Source organism: Rhinolophus sinicus, chromosome 1 (assembly GCF_057876585.1).
Source record: "Rhinolophus sinicus isolate RSI-liver-muscle chromosome 1, RSI-T2T, whole genome shotgun sequence".
In the NCBI taxonomy this organism is placed as follows: Eukaryota; Metazoa; Chordata; class Mammalia; order Chiroptera; family Rhinolophidae; genus Rhinolophus; species Rhinolophus sinicus.
The window spans coordinates 92,045,743-92,062,736 of record NC_142501.1 but is presented as its reverse complement, the minus strand read 5'-3'; the positions used below and the strand labels follow the sequence as shown (position 1 = coordinate 92,062,736).

The following is a 16,994-nucleotide window of genomic DNA, read 5'->3' as shown; positions in this document are numbered from 1 at the left end:
TTAGCTGTGGGTTTGGCCTTTATTATGTTTTTTTTTTATTATGTATATGTATTTTCCCTCTATTCCCACTTTGCTGAGAGTTGTTTTTTTTTTTTATCATAAATGGATAATGGATTTTGTCAAATGCTTTTTCTGCATCTACTGACATAATCATATAATTTTTATCCTTTATTTTGTTTACGTGGTGTATCATGTTAATTGATTTGCAGATATTGAATCAACCTCACATCCCAGCAATAAATCCCACTCTATCATGGTGTATGATCTTTTTAATGTATTGCTGAATTGGGTTTGCTAATATTTTGTTGAGGATTTTTGCATCTATGTTTATCAAGGATATTGACCTATAATTTCATTTTTATATAGTGTCTTTGTCTGGTTTTGGAATCAGGATAATGCTGCCCTCGTAAAATGAGTTTCGGCACTATCCCTCCTCTTCAATTACTGAAAAAGCTTAAGATGAACAGTTGTTAATTTTTCGTTGATGATTGGTGTAATTCACCTGTGAAGCTATCTGGCCCAGGGCTTTTGTTGGTTGGGAGTTTTTTAAATTACTGATTTGATTTTGTTAGTAGTTATTTGTCTGTTCACATTCTCTGTTTCTTCTTGATTTAGTCTTGGAAGATTGTATGTTTCTAGGAATTTATTCATTTCTTCCAGATTGTCCAATTTGTTGGCATAGTATTTTCTTATAATCCTTTGTGTTTCTATGGTGTCAATTGTCACTTATCCTATTTCATTTCTAAGTTTATTTATTTGAGTCCTCTTTTTTTTTTTTTTGATGAGTCTGGTTAAAGGTTTATCGATTTTGTTTATCTTTTCAAAGAAACAGCTTTTGGTTTCATTGATCTTTTGTAATTTTTTGACTTTATTTCATTTATTTCTGCTCTGATCTTTACTATTTCCTTCATTCTACTCACTTTGGGCTTTGTTTGTTTTTCTTTTTCTAGTTTTCTAGTTCCTTTAGGTGTAAGTTTAGATTGTTTATTTGAGATTTTTCTTGTTTCTTCAGGTAGGTCTGTATTGCTCTTAGAACTCTTTCGCTGTGTCCATAGATTTTGGGTCATTGTGTTTTCATTTTCATTTGTCGCAAGGTATTTTTTTATTTCTTCCTTGATCTCATTGTTAACCCATTCATTGTTTAGTAGGATGTTATTTAGCCTTCATATGTTTGCGTTCTTTTTCAGTTTTCTTCTTGTAATTCACTTCTAGATTCATACCATTGTGATCAGAGAAGGTGTTTGATATGATTTCAATCTTTTTAAATTTATGGAGACTTGTTTTGTGGCCTACCATGTGGTCTATGCTGGAAAATGTTCCATGTGTGCTTGAAAAGAATGTATATTCTGCTGCTTTTGGATGAAATGTTCTAGAAATATCAATTAAATTTATCTGCTCTCATATGTCATTTAAGGCTGCTGGTACCTTGTTGATTTTCTGTCTGGATGTTGTATTTATTAATGTCAGTAGGGTGTTAAAGTCCTCTACAGTTTCTATATTACTGTCGATCTCTCCCTTTATGTCCATCAATATTTGCTTTACAGATTTAGGTGCTCCTACATTGAGTTCGTACATGTTCACAAGGAATATACCCCTTGTTATATTGATGGCTTTATCATTATGAAAGATCGCTTTATCTCTTGTTATAGCCTTTGTTTTAAAGTTTATTTTGTTTGATGTAAGCATTACTATCCCAGCTTTGTTGTCATTTCCATTTGCATGAAATATCTTTTTCCATCCCTTTACTTTCAGTCTGTGTGAGTCTTTTGATCTGAAATGGGTTTTTTGTAGACAACATATGTGTGGGTCTTGTTTTCTTATCCATTTAGCTCCCCTATGTCTTTTGATCAGAACATTTAATCCATTTACACTGAAAGTGATTGTTGATAGATACATAGTTATTACCATTTTATTATTCATATATGTGATATTTTTTTTCTTCTTAAAGAAGTCTCTCCAACATTTCTTGTAATACTGGTTTGGTGGTAATGAACTCCTTTAGTTTTTTCTTTTCTGCAAAGCTCTTTATGTGTTCTTTGATTCTAAATGATAGCTTTGCTGGGTAGAATAATCTTGGTTGCAGGTACTTACTTTTCATCACTTTGATTATTTCATGTCAGTAGCCCCTTCTGGCCTGCAAAATTTCTGTTGAGAAATCAGTTGATAATCTTATGGGAGCTCTGTTGTAGGTAACTAACTGCTTTCCTCTTGCTATTTTTAAGATTCTTTCTTTGTCTTTGATCTTTGGGATTTTAATTATGATGTGTCGTGGTGTGGGCCTCGTTGAGTTCATCTTTTTTGGGACTCTCTGCACTTCCTGGGGTTGTGTGTCTATTTCCTTCACCAGGTTAGAGAAGTTTTCAGTCATTATTTCTTCAAATAGATTTTCAGTTCTTTGCTCCCTTTCTTCTTCTTGTGCCTCTGTGATGCAAATGTTGTTATACTTGATGTTGTCCCAAAGGTCTCTTAAACTATCCTAATTTTTTTTTTTATTATTCATTTTTCTTTTTGCTGTTCTGATTGGGTGTTTTCCACTACTTTATCTTCCAAATCACTGATTTGATCCTGTGATTCATCTAATCTGATGTTGAGTCCTTCTAGCTTCCCAGAAAAAGCTAAAGGAGTTCATCAACACCAAACCAGTATTCTTCATTTCATTTATTGTATTTTTCATTTCTGACTGGTTCTTTTTTATGATTTCTCTGTCCTTTTTTATGTTTATTATCTCTTTGTTGACATTCTCACTGAGCTGATCTACTCTTCCCCTGAGTTTGTTGAGCATTCCTATAACCAGTGTTTTGAACACTGTTTCTGTTAGATTACTTGCCTCCATTTGTTCAGTTCTTTTTTGTTTTGGAGTTTTCTCTTGCTCTTTCATTTGGGATATGTTTCTTTGTCTCCTTCTTTTGGCTGTCTCCGTGTGTTTGTTTCTACGTATCAGGTAGATCTGCTACATCTCACAGTCTTGGCATGGTGACCCTATTTAGTGTGTGTCCTCTGGGGCCCAGTGGTCACCTGAGTTGAGTGCTCCAGGAGTGTCTCTTGTGTAGATTGAGTGTGGCCTCCTGTTGTAGTTAATCCTTTATTGCTGTTTGTTCATCAGTGGGTGGGGTTGAACTTCAGGCTGACTGGATCTGAGGACAGGCCATGACCACAGTGAGGGCTGACTTCATGGATGAGAGGGAGCCCCATTGTAAGGGCGGAAGCCCCATTAGGATTCTGGTGCCTGACAAGTTCTCCTTTTGGGTGTGTCATTTATGAAACTAATTGGGTGGTGCTCTGTTGCGGTTTGAGGTCAGCCACTGGGTGTGTTGATTCTACATCCTCTTGGGAGGGGCTCTGGTGTCAGCCAAGCTCAGCTGCTACCTGTGTCCAGCTAAGGCCACCTGGTAGAAGCTAAAGAGCAATCTGTGGTTGGCAGCTCTCTGTGCTGTGCCCAGAGCACCTGAGAGAGTCCACACTGTATGTAACCTGAGACTGGCTATTATCCCTGCTAGGCTTGAGGCCATTCAGCAAAATGCACAGGGCTCACTGAGGTCAGCTGCCACTTGCTGGGGGCCTGCAGACCTTGGAGCATTTTTAAGAAAATTTGTAGGGTAAGGCTGAAGGTGAGGCACATCAGCTGTAAGAGTCGAGGACAGTGTGCGAGTTGGGTGTCATAGGGCCTCAGGGAGTCACCAGAGTGGGGTGAGCAGTGCTCGCCAGGTTAATTGCAGATTCAGATTTGGCGCCCACCTGCCCACTTCTGCAGGCTGTGTGTGGGGAGGGATCAACACAAGGACAATGGCGGTTCTTGTCCTGGAGCCACACAATTCCATGCTTTCCCATATGTCTCGGGTGCCTTTTGAGCTGTTGTCCCTTTGCTGGAGCTCAGGGTGAGTGCCTGTGAGCTAGAGAGTCTGTGCACAGGGATTTCTTGGTTTCTAGCAGTCTTCCATCTCACCGGGATGGAACAGAATTGCTGCTGTTTTTCACAGACAGCTGTTGTAGAGAATATTCTTCCCGGCTCTGGAACCCTGGACTGGGGAGCCTAGTGTGAGGCTGGGACACCTCACTCCTCATTAGGGTCCTCTGCAGCTGAGATACCCCTCCCAATTCTTAACCACCAAACGTACGTGTGGGATCAGCCCATTTCTCATCTCTGCCCCCGCCCCCCACCAGCCTCAGTGTGGCCTCTTTATATCCTTGGTTATAGAAGTTTCATTCAGCTAGTTTTCAGGTGGTTCTCCAGGTTGACTGTTCTATCATTCAGTTACAATTTCGATGTGGTCACGGGAGGAGGCGAGCACAGCACTTATCTACTCTGCCACCTTGACCAGACATTAAAAAAAGACAGTTTCAATACTGATTTTTTCTTCAGCTCTTCAAATCTTGCCTGTACTTATTAGCAAACTGATCCATAAATTTGTTTAATGTTGGGGGGTGGGAGTTGCCTCACTAGTTCCAAAAGTTCTGGTTCACCTTCTCTTGGAATTCAAAGCCCCAGCACTTTGGCTACTCCACAGGCTAGCAATCCCAAATCCTGTCTGGCCCATTCTCGCCTTCCCCACCCTCTGGGCCCTACTCCATGTCAGGAATTCGTCTTATTGACTTTTTTGTTTTTAAAGATTTTTTTTTTTTTAATTGGGGAAGGGGAACAGGACTTTATTGGGGAACAGTGTGTACTTCCAGGACATTTTCCAAGTCAAGTTGTTGTCCTTTCAATCTTAGTTGTGGAGGGTGCCGTTCAGCTTCAAGTTGTTGTCCTTTCAGTCTTAGTTGAGGAGGGCGCAGCTCAGCTCTATGTCCAGTTGCCGTTGCTAGTTGTAGGGGGCACAGCCCACCATCCCTTGCGGGACTCGAGGAATTAAACTGGCAACCTTGTGGTTGAGAGCCCACTGGCCCATGTGGGATTCGAACCGGCAGCCTTCGGAGTTAGGAGCATGGAGCTCTAACTGCCTGAGCCACCGGGCCGGCCTCGTCTTATTGACTTTTAAGTGTACTTTGCATGTGAAGAAAATCAGCTCTTTGTCACGATATGTGCTGCAAATATTTCCCCAGTTTATTGCTGATCTTTTGTTTTAACTATTCTTGCCATATGGAAAATTTTAATTTGTCAACTTTATCAAACTTTATTAATGGTTTAAAGTGACGATACATTTATTACTTTCTCTTCTTTCTCTCCTATCATCCCATTTCTCCCAAATACCAAAATGAATATGATACCATTCTAACCCAAATCATATCTCATATTCTTGGGTCTAGGGTCAGCTCAATAGCTGGAAGTCACCTGTAGTTAATCCAGGTGAACCGTGGAATTTCAACATAACCTCCGAGGCTCCAGGTAGCCTTGAATGAACTTTGCCCTGGTGTGTATTTATGAGGTATCCTAAATCAGTACTGACAAGCACTGACAGTTCTGGGACTTCTTATAACCTGGGGGTGCCCCACAACCCAGCTGGTCTGCCCTAGTCTGACCTATCCTTTGGAGGCACTGCAGTGGGGCTGGCACAGAGGAGCTAAGACCATGGTGACCTGTCACTTCTTTTTCACTCTTTTCAGCTCCTTAAAATACTCCCCAGTGGAACCAGGTTTCTCACTATCCAAGAAGGGAAAGGCGAAAAACAAGAAGAACTTTATGGTGTCAAATTAAAATTTGAATATGGTTGTCAATGTGAACTCATGATTTCCAATACATAGGGAAAGATGTAGAGATAAATACAGATGTATAGGTGTGTGTAAATTTTTGAATGTGCTTTTGTGTGTTCTTTAAAAGTTTTACATACACATCATTTCCATCCTTTCCATTGAGTCATCCTCCCCCAGTTTGTAAGGGTGGGGGCATGGCCAGCGATCTCCTGTGCTTTCTCCACATCTCTTCTACCATGAATACAAATATCTGCATAAAGTATTGTTATTTAGGCATTGGAGATGAAAAAATAAAATAGACCAAAACAAAACAAGACAAAAACGGTCAGTGCTTGTTGTCACGGGCTGGTGCATTCCCTCATCCTTCTTGCCTTCCAAGGTCCTTCTCAGCATTTGACATTCTGCACCTCTGCTGGCCCTTGGCATGGCTGTATCCTCCTTACAAACATTTCACTCCTAAGCTCCTTCTTCCCTCCCTTCCTCCCTCCCTCTCACCTCCCTTCCTCCCCATTTCCATAAATATTTACTGAGCTTCTAACACATGTCCGCAGTCCGCTTGGTACTGGCAGGCCAGTGGTGAAGTGGTGCGAGATCCAACAGATACAGGTGCTGCCTCCAGCCAGTGCACCGTCTCACAGACAAAATACAGGGAATCATTAAATGAACCAGGACCCTTCTTCCAGTGGCTGATCCCTCACCAGAAAAGGGATGATTAGCAGGTTTAATGGTAGCCTCAAAGAAAGCACTTTTCTCTCTCCCACTGGGGGAGAGGGAGCTTGTACGCACTCTGATCCCCTTGCTTCTAGCATATTAGTAAATATTGAGATTTTGTGGTTTCACATGCTCGTTGGATCCTCATAGGCGGAGAGGGCAGACATTCTGGTCTGCATGTTACAGAAGAGAAGCGGTGGGTTACCTGAGATGACAGCATGTTAATGCCGAGCTGATACTGGTGGGAAGAGAGACTCTTGGGGCAGGAGGAGACTTTAAAGGCCACCCTGTCCGGGCACTCTTTGCTGCTTTAGTTTCTTCCCCAGGTCTCCTGACTCCTGTACCGCTTTCCTAGACCAGAGAGCAGGATGGCGGTGGCCCTGCTTACAAAGACGACCAGCCTGATCCTGCATTCCTTTAGCACGCCAATGCATTCCTCTTCTGTACTTTGCTTTCTTAACTCCAGAGGCTGCTTCAGTTCTTCATACCCATCAGCAGGCTCGTAGGGGAACACAGACCAATGGGTTGTAGCCCAGGTCCTGGACGATGCAAGGATGAAGAAGACAGTTCTTCCTAAAAGAACTCGTGATTTAAGAGGCTAAACAGATACGTAGATAACTCTCCTGAGGTGGTGAGGGAGTCTTGTGGAGGTATGAACAAGATACAAACCACATCAGTAACCTCCTGGAACTCTCTCTTCTCCTCAGCAAAGGCTCTCAGGAAGAGTGAAGTCACAGACAAGTTTGGAGGGAGAGGGGAGAGCAGTCGTAGAAATTCATGACACTGCGTAGGCTGAGCTAGAGCAGTGCAGGGTCAGCGGAGAGGACCTCAGGGGTGGGGGATGCGAGGGGGACCACAGTGGGGAGAGGAACACAGCTGAAGAGCAGGGTGGTGAAGCCAACGAGGTCAGGAGGTCTGAATTCGTCATGGGGAGAATTGGCCCAGGTGTGCTACTTTCTTCAGCAAACTTTCCAGCAGGAGTAAAGGAGAGAGATTAAACAGTGGTTGGCCAAGGGGAGGAGGGAACCATATGAGGTCATGCCCGTGTAGCGCTTTGGGTATACAAAAGCTGTATGTATACAGATGCCAGATACTGTTATCACCCTGTGGGTAAGGAATCAGGTTGTTTCATAGCTCTAGGAAGCTGTTTCCCCCAGTGGGAGAGAAAGTAAAGTGCATGTCCAATGGGCTGGATTGTCCAGGCTGTATCCTTGTAACTCACATGCTGCTGAAACGACTGGCCCTGGGAAGGGAGAGAAGAAAATGAGGGCAGGAGAGGACAAACAGTCCAGGACAAGGGGTGTGATGGGATCACAGGGCAGGCATGATGGCATGACAGGGGTGCAGGGATGGGGGTTGGGGTTGGAGAGTCGATCTAGGCTTAGAGTTGTCAGATAATAAAGAAATGGGGGTATAACGAGTTCCAAGGATGTGGCCAGTCTGATGAGTTGGCCTGGTTTGCTGTGATGAGATGGACTAGGAGGAAGATGGGAGGGGGCACATGTCTTGATCCCGTGTCTTTGCAGAGGGGCCCCAAGTGGCTGGAGGACAGGAGCCACAATGGGAAACAATGGTCTGGCTGGAGTCTTGCTGAGCAAGGTCTGTAACAGTGGTGTGTGGAGACCCAGAGAGAGCCCCCCAGCATGGGGTATGGGAGAAGAAAGAGCCTTTACAACAGAGGGTTTTAAACTAAATGACATTGTCAGGGCAAATCCAGAATTCAGTTAGAACAAGAAGTGAACGTGTTTTAGGAAAAGTAACTTAAAGCTCTGTAAGATTGCATTTTCATGGAATCTTCTGGACGCTTCCCCTAGAAGCAGAGTTAGATTTTCCATGAAGTGAATGCAGCTTAAGCTTCAGGCCTCTTTCTTGCCTTGTAAGGTTCAATTCATAATTGTGTATTTGTAAGTGTAAAAATGGTCCCCCACCCTGATTGTATAACCTTTAGGCCTCACAAAAGCTGACTCTATCTGCCTACAACTCCACAAGTTGAAGGGATAGAAGAGCCTTGGGTTCTATAAATTAGTCCTGGGCTGCGATGTACAGGCTGGCTGTTGTTAACACGCTGGGTGGTATATCTGAAAGCTGCTAACAGAGTAGACCCTAAAAATTCTTATCACAAGGAAAAAACATTTCTTCTTTTTGTATCTATATGAGGTGATGGACGCTAACTAAACTTATCGTGATAAGCGTCTCACAACATATGTAAGTCAAATCATTATGCTGTATACCTTGAACTTGTAAGTGCTGTATGTCAATTATATCTCCATAACTGAAATAAAAATAAATAAATAAAACACTTCTCTACATGCAGTGCAAAAAACCAAACCAAAACAACAACAAAAAACCCCCTCAGTGTTCTGATTTCCAAACAATTTCCGTCCCCCTACATTGTTAAAAGCTAAGAAGGAACAATGATAAGTATTCTACTCAGGAGCAAGTTTTTAAAAGTGTTGGCACTGAGAATATCTGAAGGTGCTTTACTATGACCTTAGTAGAGGACACACTTACCAAAGATTCCTTAGTTCAGAATGAAGCTTAGGTGGCAGTTGGTGGGACATGTGACTGTCACATGCACAGCATGTGTCCCTCTGGGCAGTCCTGGACCAGCCACCTCTGCGCTCGTGTGTTTTTAGCAAACACTGGGACTTGAGTTTCAAAGCACAGCCCATGCTGTGGGGGTGACACTCTACCTCCTCCATCCCCTGAGAATTGTGACTGCCCAGCCAGCTGTCACTCGAACAAAATGTCCCCAACTTATAAACAGGCATTGTTCTCAGAAAGAGATTTCTAAGTCCACTGTTTAGAATTGGAAGGCATTTCCCCAGATAAACAATGGTATGTGTAATCTTTGTTATTCAGAACAGACTGAAAGAACTTCTTGTGTCCCTGAAATCAAGGACTACACAATGGTAACAGAAACCCCACCTTGCGTAAAATCCTTTCCTCAGAAAACGCCTTCCAACTTCTAACCTGAGACCCTGGGAAGTCTTCCCTAGTCACAACCCTTTCCCAACTCTCAGCCCTTGATGTGGCTGCTGCCTTAGCATGGAGTTGAGGCCAGTGAGGAGAAAAGAAACGGGGGGTGGGGTGGGGGAATGGGGGCGAGGGGGGGCAACATCCAGCCCTGGTGGTAGGTAGAGTCAATCCCAGGATTCCTTTCCATCTGGTTCCCTGTCCTTGTATCTTCTGAATGCCCCAGGGATAGGCCTGCTTCCTTTAATGCTTCTAGTCAAGCTTTCTGTGCCCTTTTGAAGTTTCCCGAGGTCTTTGTACCCTAGAAACAATGGCAAACAGCCTGGAGGTTAAAAAATGGCTCCCTTTTGAAGAGGAATGGAATTTTTCAGTTTACGGCCCTCCACAATCCACCATTCTTCCCTATGTCAAAGACCAAGTAACAGTGGTCTTGGTCAAAGACCAAGTTTTGACATAGGGAAGGACGGTGGATTCCTGGACCAAAAAACTCAGGTTCGAGTCCTTGCGTTTGTAGTTGGCTTTAATTAAGAGAGCATTCCCAAGATCTTACGTCATAATCTTGTACATTTTTAAAAATCATATTTTCTTTGATCTTGCCTTGAAACGGCTCAGTGTATCATACCAATATCTCAATCTTTTAAAGGTTTATATTTTACAAGTGGCTTTCATATTCCTTATCTAATATGAGGTAGCGATATCATTATCCGTTTTATTGCCAAGGAAACTGCCTGATATCACATAGCTAGTTGGTTGGAAAGCCAGGTCTTCTGCACCAAATCTGTCCTTGCTGATGTGTTTTAGAAGTTGGTTAATTCCCTAAAGGGAGGCAGGACTCAGAGTCCTGGAGCTAAAATGAATCTCCAGGGAATATCTCGTTTTCTCCGTTTCCAGACTCAACTAAATTATCCTCAACCTCTAAATGCCTCCCATTTTCTTAATCTTCTCTGGGGAATGAAATCTGTAACTCTCAGTTACCTACCTGTCCTGGTGACAAATAGCCTCTCTCTTATTAGAAAGACATCCTTTATTTCCACCGTGACTCTTTTTGTTACAAACAAACAAACAAAAAATCTTATTTGGCAGAGAAAGTGTTTTTTACTACTTTCTTGGGAAAACACAACAAGGGGCTTAGAAAACAAGAGACTAACCCGTGATTACTGGGTCAGTTCGCAGTTGTCCATAGCACAATTGAAATAATAACTAATGCAAGAAAGGGATTATGTACATTTTCTATATTCCTTCCTCATCTGCCATGCCAGCCAAGCCTTATAAAACCCCTGAGAGGTGGGCAGAGCTGGCATCGGCACCAGGTGCTGATAAGCAAACTAAAGCTTGGAAGCCAAGGCCCTGCTCAAATCAACAACTGAGGTGGACTAGAATTCTGCTCTCAGACCCCGGGAATAAAAAGCCGTATCTCCATGCCCACCAAGAAGTCATGCTGAGTTGTGAACTCAGAGCCCTGAATTCAGGCTGCTGAACGGGGAAACAGAGATGCCCCCCAGGGACTTTGCTCAGCGAGAACATGAAGTCCAGGTGGCCTCTGCCAGCTGGTCCTGGGGCAGAGCCAGCGGGGCGTGTGCTAGTGTGCAGCTGCTGTCTTCGCCCGGCTCCGGCCTGTGGGAAGCAGCCTCGTTCAGAGGCTTTTCCTTCAGGTCTGCACGCAATGCATGTGGCTTTGTCCAATCTGAGTACAAAGTCCCTTTTGAAGTGCACCGTGTCTTGTGCAGCTCTCCAAAGCTAGGGAAGACACACAAAGACGCGGGCCAAACTTAGGGCTCAGGTTTGCCTCAAAAAAATAAATCCCCTCCTCATCTGATAATACAGTGCTAACCACAGTGGAGATTAGAAACAGGTTGTGGGGGCAGAGCCCCAGAAAGCAGTTTCCAGGCTCTCGGCCTCACATAGACAGGTGCTGGCTCAGGTAGTAAATGGCCATCAACTGTGATTGTATGGCCATCAGCTGTGGCTAGTTGGCCGTCAGCTGTAACCAGTGAGCCTTGGCCACTAATATAACTGCTGTGGCTACGCTAGAGAATGAGAGAGAAAGAATGGGGCTAGCAAGAGGATGGCGGCTGGGCTGGCAAGCGTGGATGGCGGTTTGTGGACAGTGTGGATCCAGCCTCCAGTGAGAGTATGGTGCCGCCAGAGAGAATATAGTGGTATGACTCCCCTACCTATGGCTCCGTGGGTGTTCCTTTTTGGCCTCACCATATCCTGCGTTCTTGTATGGGGAGCGGGAGCAGAGACCCCGCAGGCCGCCCCCCACGACACAGGTCCAGGAAGTTACATTTGCACATCTTATGCAGGAGTATTTGGGGACAGACTATACTGATTTTAGTCTCTTGGGAGACCCTGATTCAGGACAGTTTAATCACTCCCTCTCCCAGGTTTACTCTTACGTGTGCAGACATTGATAATTTACTCCAGATCCCCATTCTCAGACCTCTAACAGTCTGAGGTCCTGGTCATACTTCCTCCAAGCCCAACTCTTTCTGCAAACAACCATCCCACAGCATGGAAAGCTTGGTGTAGTCAGACACAGTAACCTATCAGCAATTCTCAAACCTACTATCTACAAACAGAATCGCCTAAGGCATCTCTTAAAACAGATTCCTAAGCCCCGCCCTAAATTCACTCAATCAGCACCTCTAGCTCTGGGTCCTGGGAGTCCAAATTTTAAAATGTTCCCATGTGATTTTAATTCAGCCTGATCAAGGACAGGCAATTAAAAACGCAATGAACTCCTTGCACCATCAAAAGGGGAGGGGAATCACTACTCTCGCCATATCCACACATTACAGCACCACTTCAGACTCAGACCCAGCTGTAACCCAAGCCCTGCTGCATGTCCACTTCAAGCTTCCTCTTGCATACACTTCAAACCATCTTGCTTTGATTTGGGCTCCTTTCTTTCTGAGCAGATAGAGGATGGGAGCCCCAAGAACTGCTCATTGCACAGCTTTAAGACCTACACCGCAGCCTCTCTCTTGCTCTGAAACAAGAAGCCCCGATGAGAGCTCTGAGTTAGGCAGTACCCTGAGTGGGCGCACACTGGGCAGTGGGAGCCAGAAGAGCTCCATATTCTCACCTGGAGTCATCATGCCTGCCTCCACTTCCTACCTTCCTGTCCTCAGCGTGCCTCAATTCCTCATTCCAGTGCAACATGCAATTTCCACGCCCAACTGATCTGACTGTACTGGCAACACATCAGAGTTTCAAGGCTGTGCTGAGTTTAGGAAGGAGACCTTCCCATGGCTGGAAATGTGACATTTAATTCGAAAATAATTTAGGTTGTCTCCTTTTCTTGTAATAGAAATTACTTATTTGTGATGGAGAGTTAAGTCCTGGAATGGAGACTAACGGACTATAAGAGCTAATTGGAAAAAGGGGTTCAGAAGCTCAGTTCATGGCCTTGTCTGTTTGATATCAGACATTTTCAGAGCACTTCTGAATTTTAAAGACTGCCATTATTTAAAACCTCAGACTCGTAATACCTAGTGTGGGGACAGAGCCCCAGAGAGTAGTTTACAGGCTCTCGGCCTCACGTGGAAAGGTGCTGGCTTGGGTGGTGGATAGCCGTTGGCTGTGGCTGATTGGCTGTTGGCTGTGGCCGGTTAGCCGATTGGCCGCTGGTATAACTGCTGCGGCTACGGAGGAGAGCCGAGGATTGCCGAAGAGCCGAGCAGAGCCAAGGAGAGCAGAAGAGAGGAGAGGAACAGGGTCGAGAGAGTGGAGGAGAGTCGTCGGTCTGTCGGCGGAAAGGCGGACGGCAGGTTGCGCGTCCGGTGAACCCAGCCTCCAGTGAGACCATAGTGGTGTGACTCCCCTACCTATGGCTCCGTGGGTGTTCCTCCATACCCTGCGTTCTTGTGTGGGGAGTGGGACCAGAGACCCCGCAGGCTGCCCCGCCTGAAAAATGGCGCGGCGAGCAGGGTCTCCCGCACGACACCTAGGAAAGGCAATGTAAAGAGAGTTTCCCTTTGTGTAAGTTTCGGGCAAGTGGCACAATAGGGAAAAGCCGTTCTCTCCTGTGGGCCTCTGAGGCCCCTTCCAAAGGGCTGGCCACAGCCCTACCCTCCTAGGTGCATACTGGGTAGAAAGGACATGTCCACCAGGAGAGTTGGCTGCTTACTAACTGGGGAAAAAAATTCCTGAAGAGAGACTTAATTGCTTCAAGCCTTTTGGGGTACAAGGGAATTCTAACAACCGGGGATCAGGAGGGCTGGAAAGCTGACATTCCCCGTCCTGTGCATCTCTCCAAAGGGAGGAGATGCTGCTCTGGCCTTGGGGGTGGAAGTCATCGACCCAGGGTACTGTGTGACTTTCTGTTCCCACTCTAGCTCTCCCACCAGCCTAATTCCATTTTTTCCCATTGCTCCCAGTTCCTACAGGTCCATGGAGGGGCAAGCAATTAGCAACCTGCCCCCCATCCCCCTAATCTTTGAAGACAGAATATTTTTTTCTTTTTAAGCATCAGGTTAAACTGGGGCATCCTTATCCCTCTTATCTCTTGGGCCCTGACATCTAAGACCTTGCCATAGTTCATCTTTGTAGCTCATTCCTTTCCGGCCAAGAGTCCATCTTACCGTCTCCTGCCAGCTGCCGTGGTGCTTTCTCCAAGGGCCATCATGTCTTGCCAGCCTGACGACTTCAGTTCTTGTGCTGGGTTAGCTACATCGCCAAGAACGAATTAAAATTCTCACTCCTTTTTGTAAAAGGAACCCACCGTGAGGCAGCTCTCTAATTCACACTGAATGTGAGCGCATGAGCTGCCCAGTCAGTTCCAGGCTCCTAGGCATGTCACGCAGCAGGCTCAGCATTCCACCAGATCTCTCTCTGCTTCCCTTTGTACATTATTTTCTGTCATTAGCCCTGTACGCGTTGTCCTCTTCCTTTAGACTGGGGATTGCCAAGTTCCCTTTCATTCAAAATTCATGGTGGCAAGGTGGGGGAGATCATTGTACACCCCTTGAGACTTAGAAGGGAACAGGTACCTCTTATTTCAGGTGACTAGACCCTGTAATTACCCAGAAATCCACTGCGAACGAGCTCTGGAGTCAGCATCAATTATCAGCTGTGTAAGTCGAACAACATCACTTAATGTCTCTGAGTCTTAATTTTCCTATCTGTAACATGTGGAGAATAACACTTACCTTTCAGAGGTACTGAGAGAATTATATAGTAAAATATATGCAAAGCAGGCTGTATACAGTAAGTACGTGACAAATGGTAGCTAGTTATCCCTACCTCCATAATGATAACCTTCAAGCATGTACAGCTTCAGCTGCCTGGAAACTATGTAGGAGCAGGAAATACGCCTTGGTTAAACACATACCTAGAGTGCAGCCACTTCCCCAGGCCATGCTCCACTGTCATCGCTGAGGTCTCGATGGCCCAGCAGAGCAGGACTTGGCATTCCCCTCATGGTTTCCTTCCCTGCACTACCTTCCACACTCATTCTTTAAGTGAAAAACACTGACCTAACTCTTCCCAAATTCATTCAAATGAAAAACCTAAAACTCCGCTGCTGTCCAGACTCGGTTTCTGCCATCAATCCACCAGGATCCCACTGCCCAACTTTTGAACTACGGTGTGAGCCACAGGCATTAGGCTAAAATTGATAAAACAGCGACACCGTGTGGCCAGACAGACCAGCAGCTCAGCCCAGAGCAGGTGCCGCGTGAGCCCAGGCTTGGTGCCACCAGGTCCAGTTAGAAAATATAAATGAGGAAGGCGACATAGCACCTTACAAGTGTGAGTGGAATTACTTCCTACTTTACAAATGTGTCCTGCCTGTGCAGAGCCTAAGGTTTGGAGGCTGGATGGCTTGCACTCTCAAATCAGAAAGGGCAGAAGGCAGCTAGCCATAGGCCGCATGTAGTTTCAAATGTTTGCGGCATTGCTCCCCAGGAGCTGAGGGAGACTTACAGAAAAATCTTAGCAATCGTGACCCAGCTCAGATATTTCTTGGCCTGTATTTCAGATAGTTCTCAGACCATGAAGAACTAGGAAAAGCATGAAGGAAGCAATTAATACTGTAGTTATACTCTCGAAGGGAAGATAGCTTTAAATCACTAATAGGAATCATTGGCCCTTCAAATAGAGCTCAGTATAAAAGAATTACCAGCTGTGTAGAACGGCACGTCAGCCAGGGGTGGTCCCCGAGTCTAGTCGACTCATCTGCTTAGTAACTTGACTCCCTTAACGCTATCAGACAGTCGAATAGGTATTTCTCTCATCCCCGAAGCCTTTCTCTTCACCTGGTGGGCTCAGGTTTTTGCCTCTTGGAGAAAAGTCTCAGGACTTGTCCCGTAAGTATGCATTTTCACCGATAAAGGACTCCTCAGCAGCTTTTCCAGGGTAAATACTCAGGGGGTCTCCCTGTACCACAAGCTGGATGACGAGTTCTCGGATCTAACCCACCAGCACAGAAGCTGATGAGGACGGAAGAGCTTCTCCCGCCTCGATGAATCCCTAAACCCTCCACTTCATGGACTTGAGACAAAAGGTGATGGGTGGTGCAGGGAGCTCTGGCCCGGGAGCTCCTCCCCAGGAATTTGGAACAAGGATCAAGAGGAATTCTGAGTCACTTCCCATGGCTGGAACTGCAGCCTGTTAACTTAGAAGCTGTCGGCCGCCATGTTTCCCACCATGAGGGTGGAGGAAGCTGGTCTGCAGAAACACACAGAGGGGAAGCGGACCACAAGGGAGTGAGAGGAGGGAGGGTGAGCCAGCCAACGGTGTCTGGGTCAGCTCCTGAAGACCCTCCTGAACCCGTATAATACCACCCTCCTTTGAAGCTGGCTCAGTCCAATTCTGTTACTTGCAACTTGGAGAGAACAGAATATACAACGCCCTGGGTACTTAATCTCCTTATCCTTCAGTTTCCTCATCTGTTCAGTGAGAATCATTCATTCATTCATTCATTCAGCAAATATTTATTGAATGCTTCTTCTGTGCTATGCACTGCTTTAGGTTCTGGGAGACATAGCTGGGGACAAAAGAGATTTTTTAAAAATTCCTTCCTTTATGAAACTTCTCTTTCACTAAAGGTCTCTGGAAATAAAGTAAATATATGAGAGAAGACAGAAACTGCAAATCAGGTAACAGGCAAAGGGCTGCTTGGCCCAATAGACAGAGCAGAAGCCCCAAGGCGTGGAAAATGTACAAAAGGGCCAGGGCCACTTGAAACAATATCATCCTTTTGGCTTTCAAATCAAGTTGGGTTCAGTCTTTGTACAGTGACTTTTCAAAGCTTGGTGCAGCTGTCAAAGGCGTCTCCTGACACCTTCGTAGGCCCCACACTTAGGCAAACTCGCGTGACACTGCAGTTTCCTACCTGCTTTGGCCATGGGCAGCTTTCAGTTAACATGGAGCAGTATGTAGATAATACACATAAGTGAAAAATTAAATTCACAGATAATCTTAAAATATAATTTTAGCAACCCCTCTCCCACTAGTTATTTATCAAAATTACCTAGGAAGTCTGAATTAACTGATTTGGTTCTAGCTTCTGTCGCTGCCTCTGGTAGAGCTGCACATGATCAGAGTGAAGACCTAAAGGCAGGCAGCAGTAGGGAGAAAGCAAAGAATGTGGACAGTCTGCACGATGAACGCCCAAAGTCTCACACAACCTAGAAGATTAACTGTGGGGGCTCAGCCTGCCATACTGTCGGACC

General features: G+C 45.1%; 1 long non-coding RNA gene across 1 annotated transcript; it reads right to left on the bottom strand.

Moving 5' to 3' along the window:
* Positions 1–910: 910 nt before the first annotated feature.
* On the bottom strand, positions 911–15,778 carry LOC141570051 (uncharacterized). Its single transcript, XR_012493810.2, has 2 exons — positions 13,902–15,778; positions 911–7,582 (listed from the first exon to the last, which is right to left on the bottom strand). It is a non-coding gene; the product is annotated as an uncharacterized LOC141570051 (long non-coding RNA).
* Positions 15,779–16,994: the final 1,216 nt, after the last annotated feature.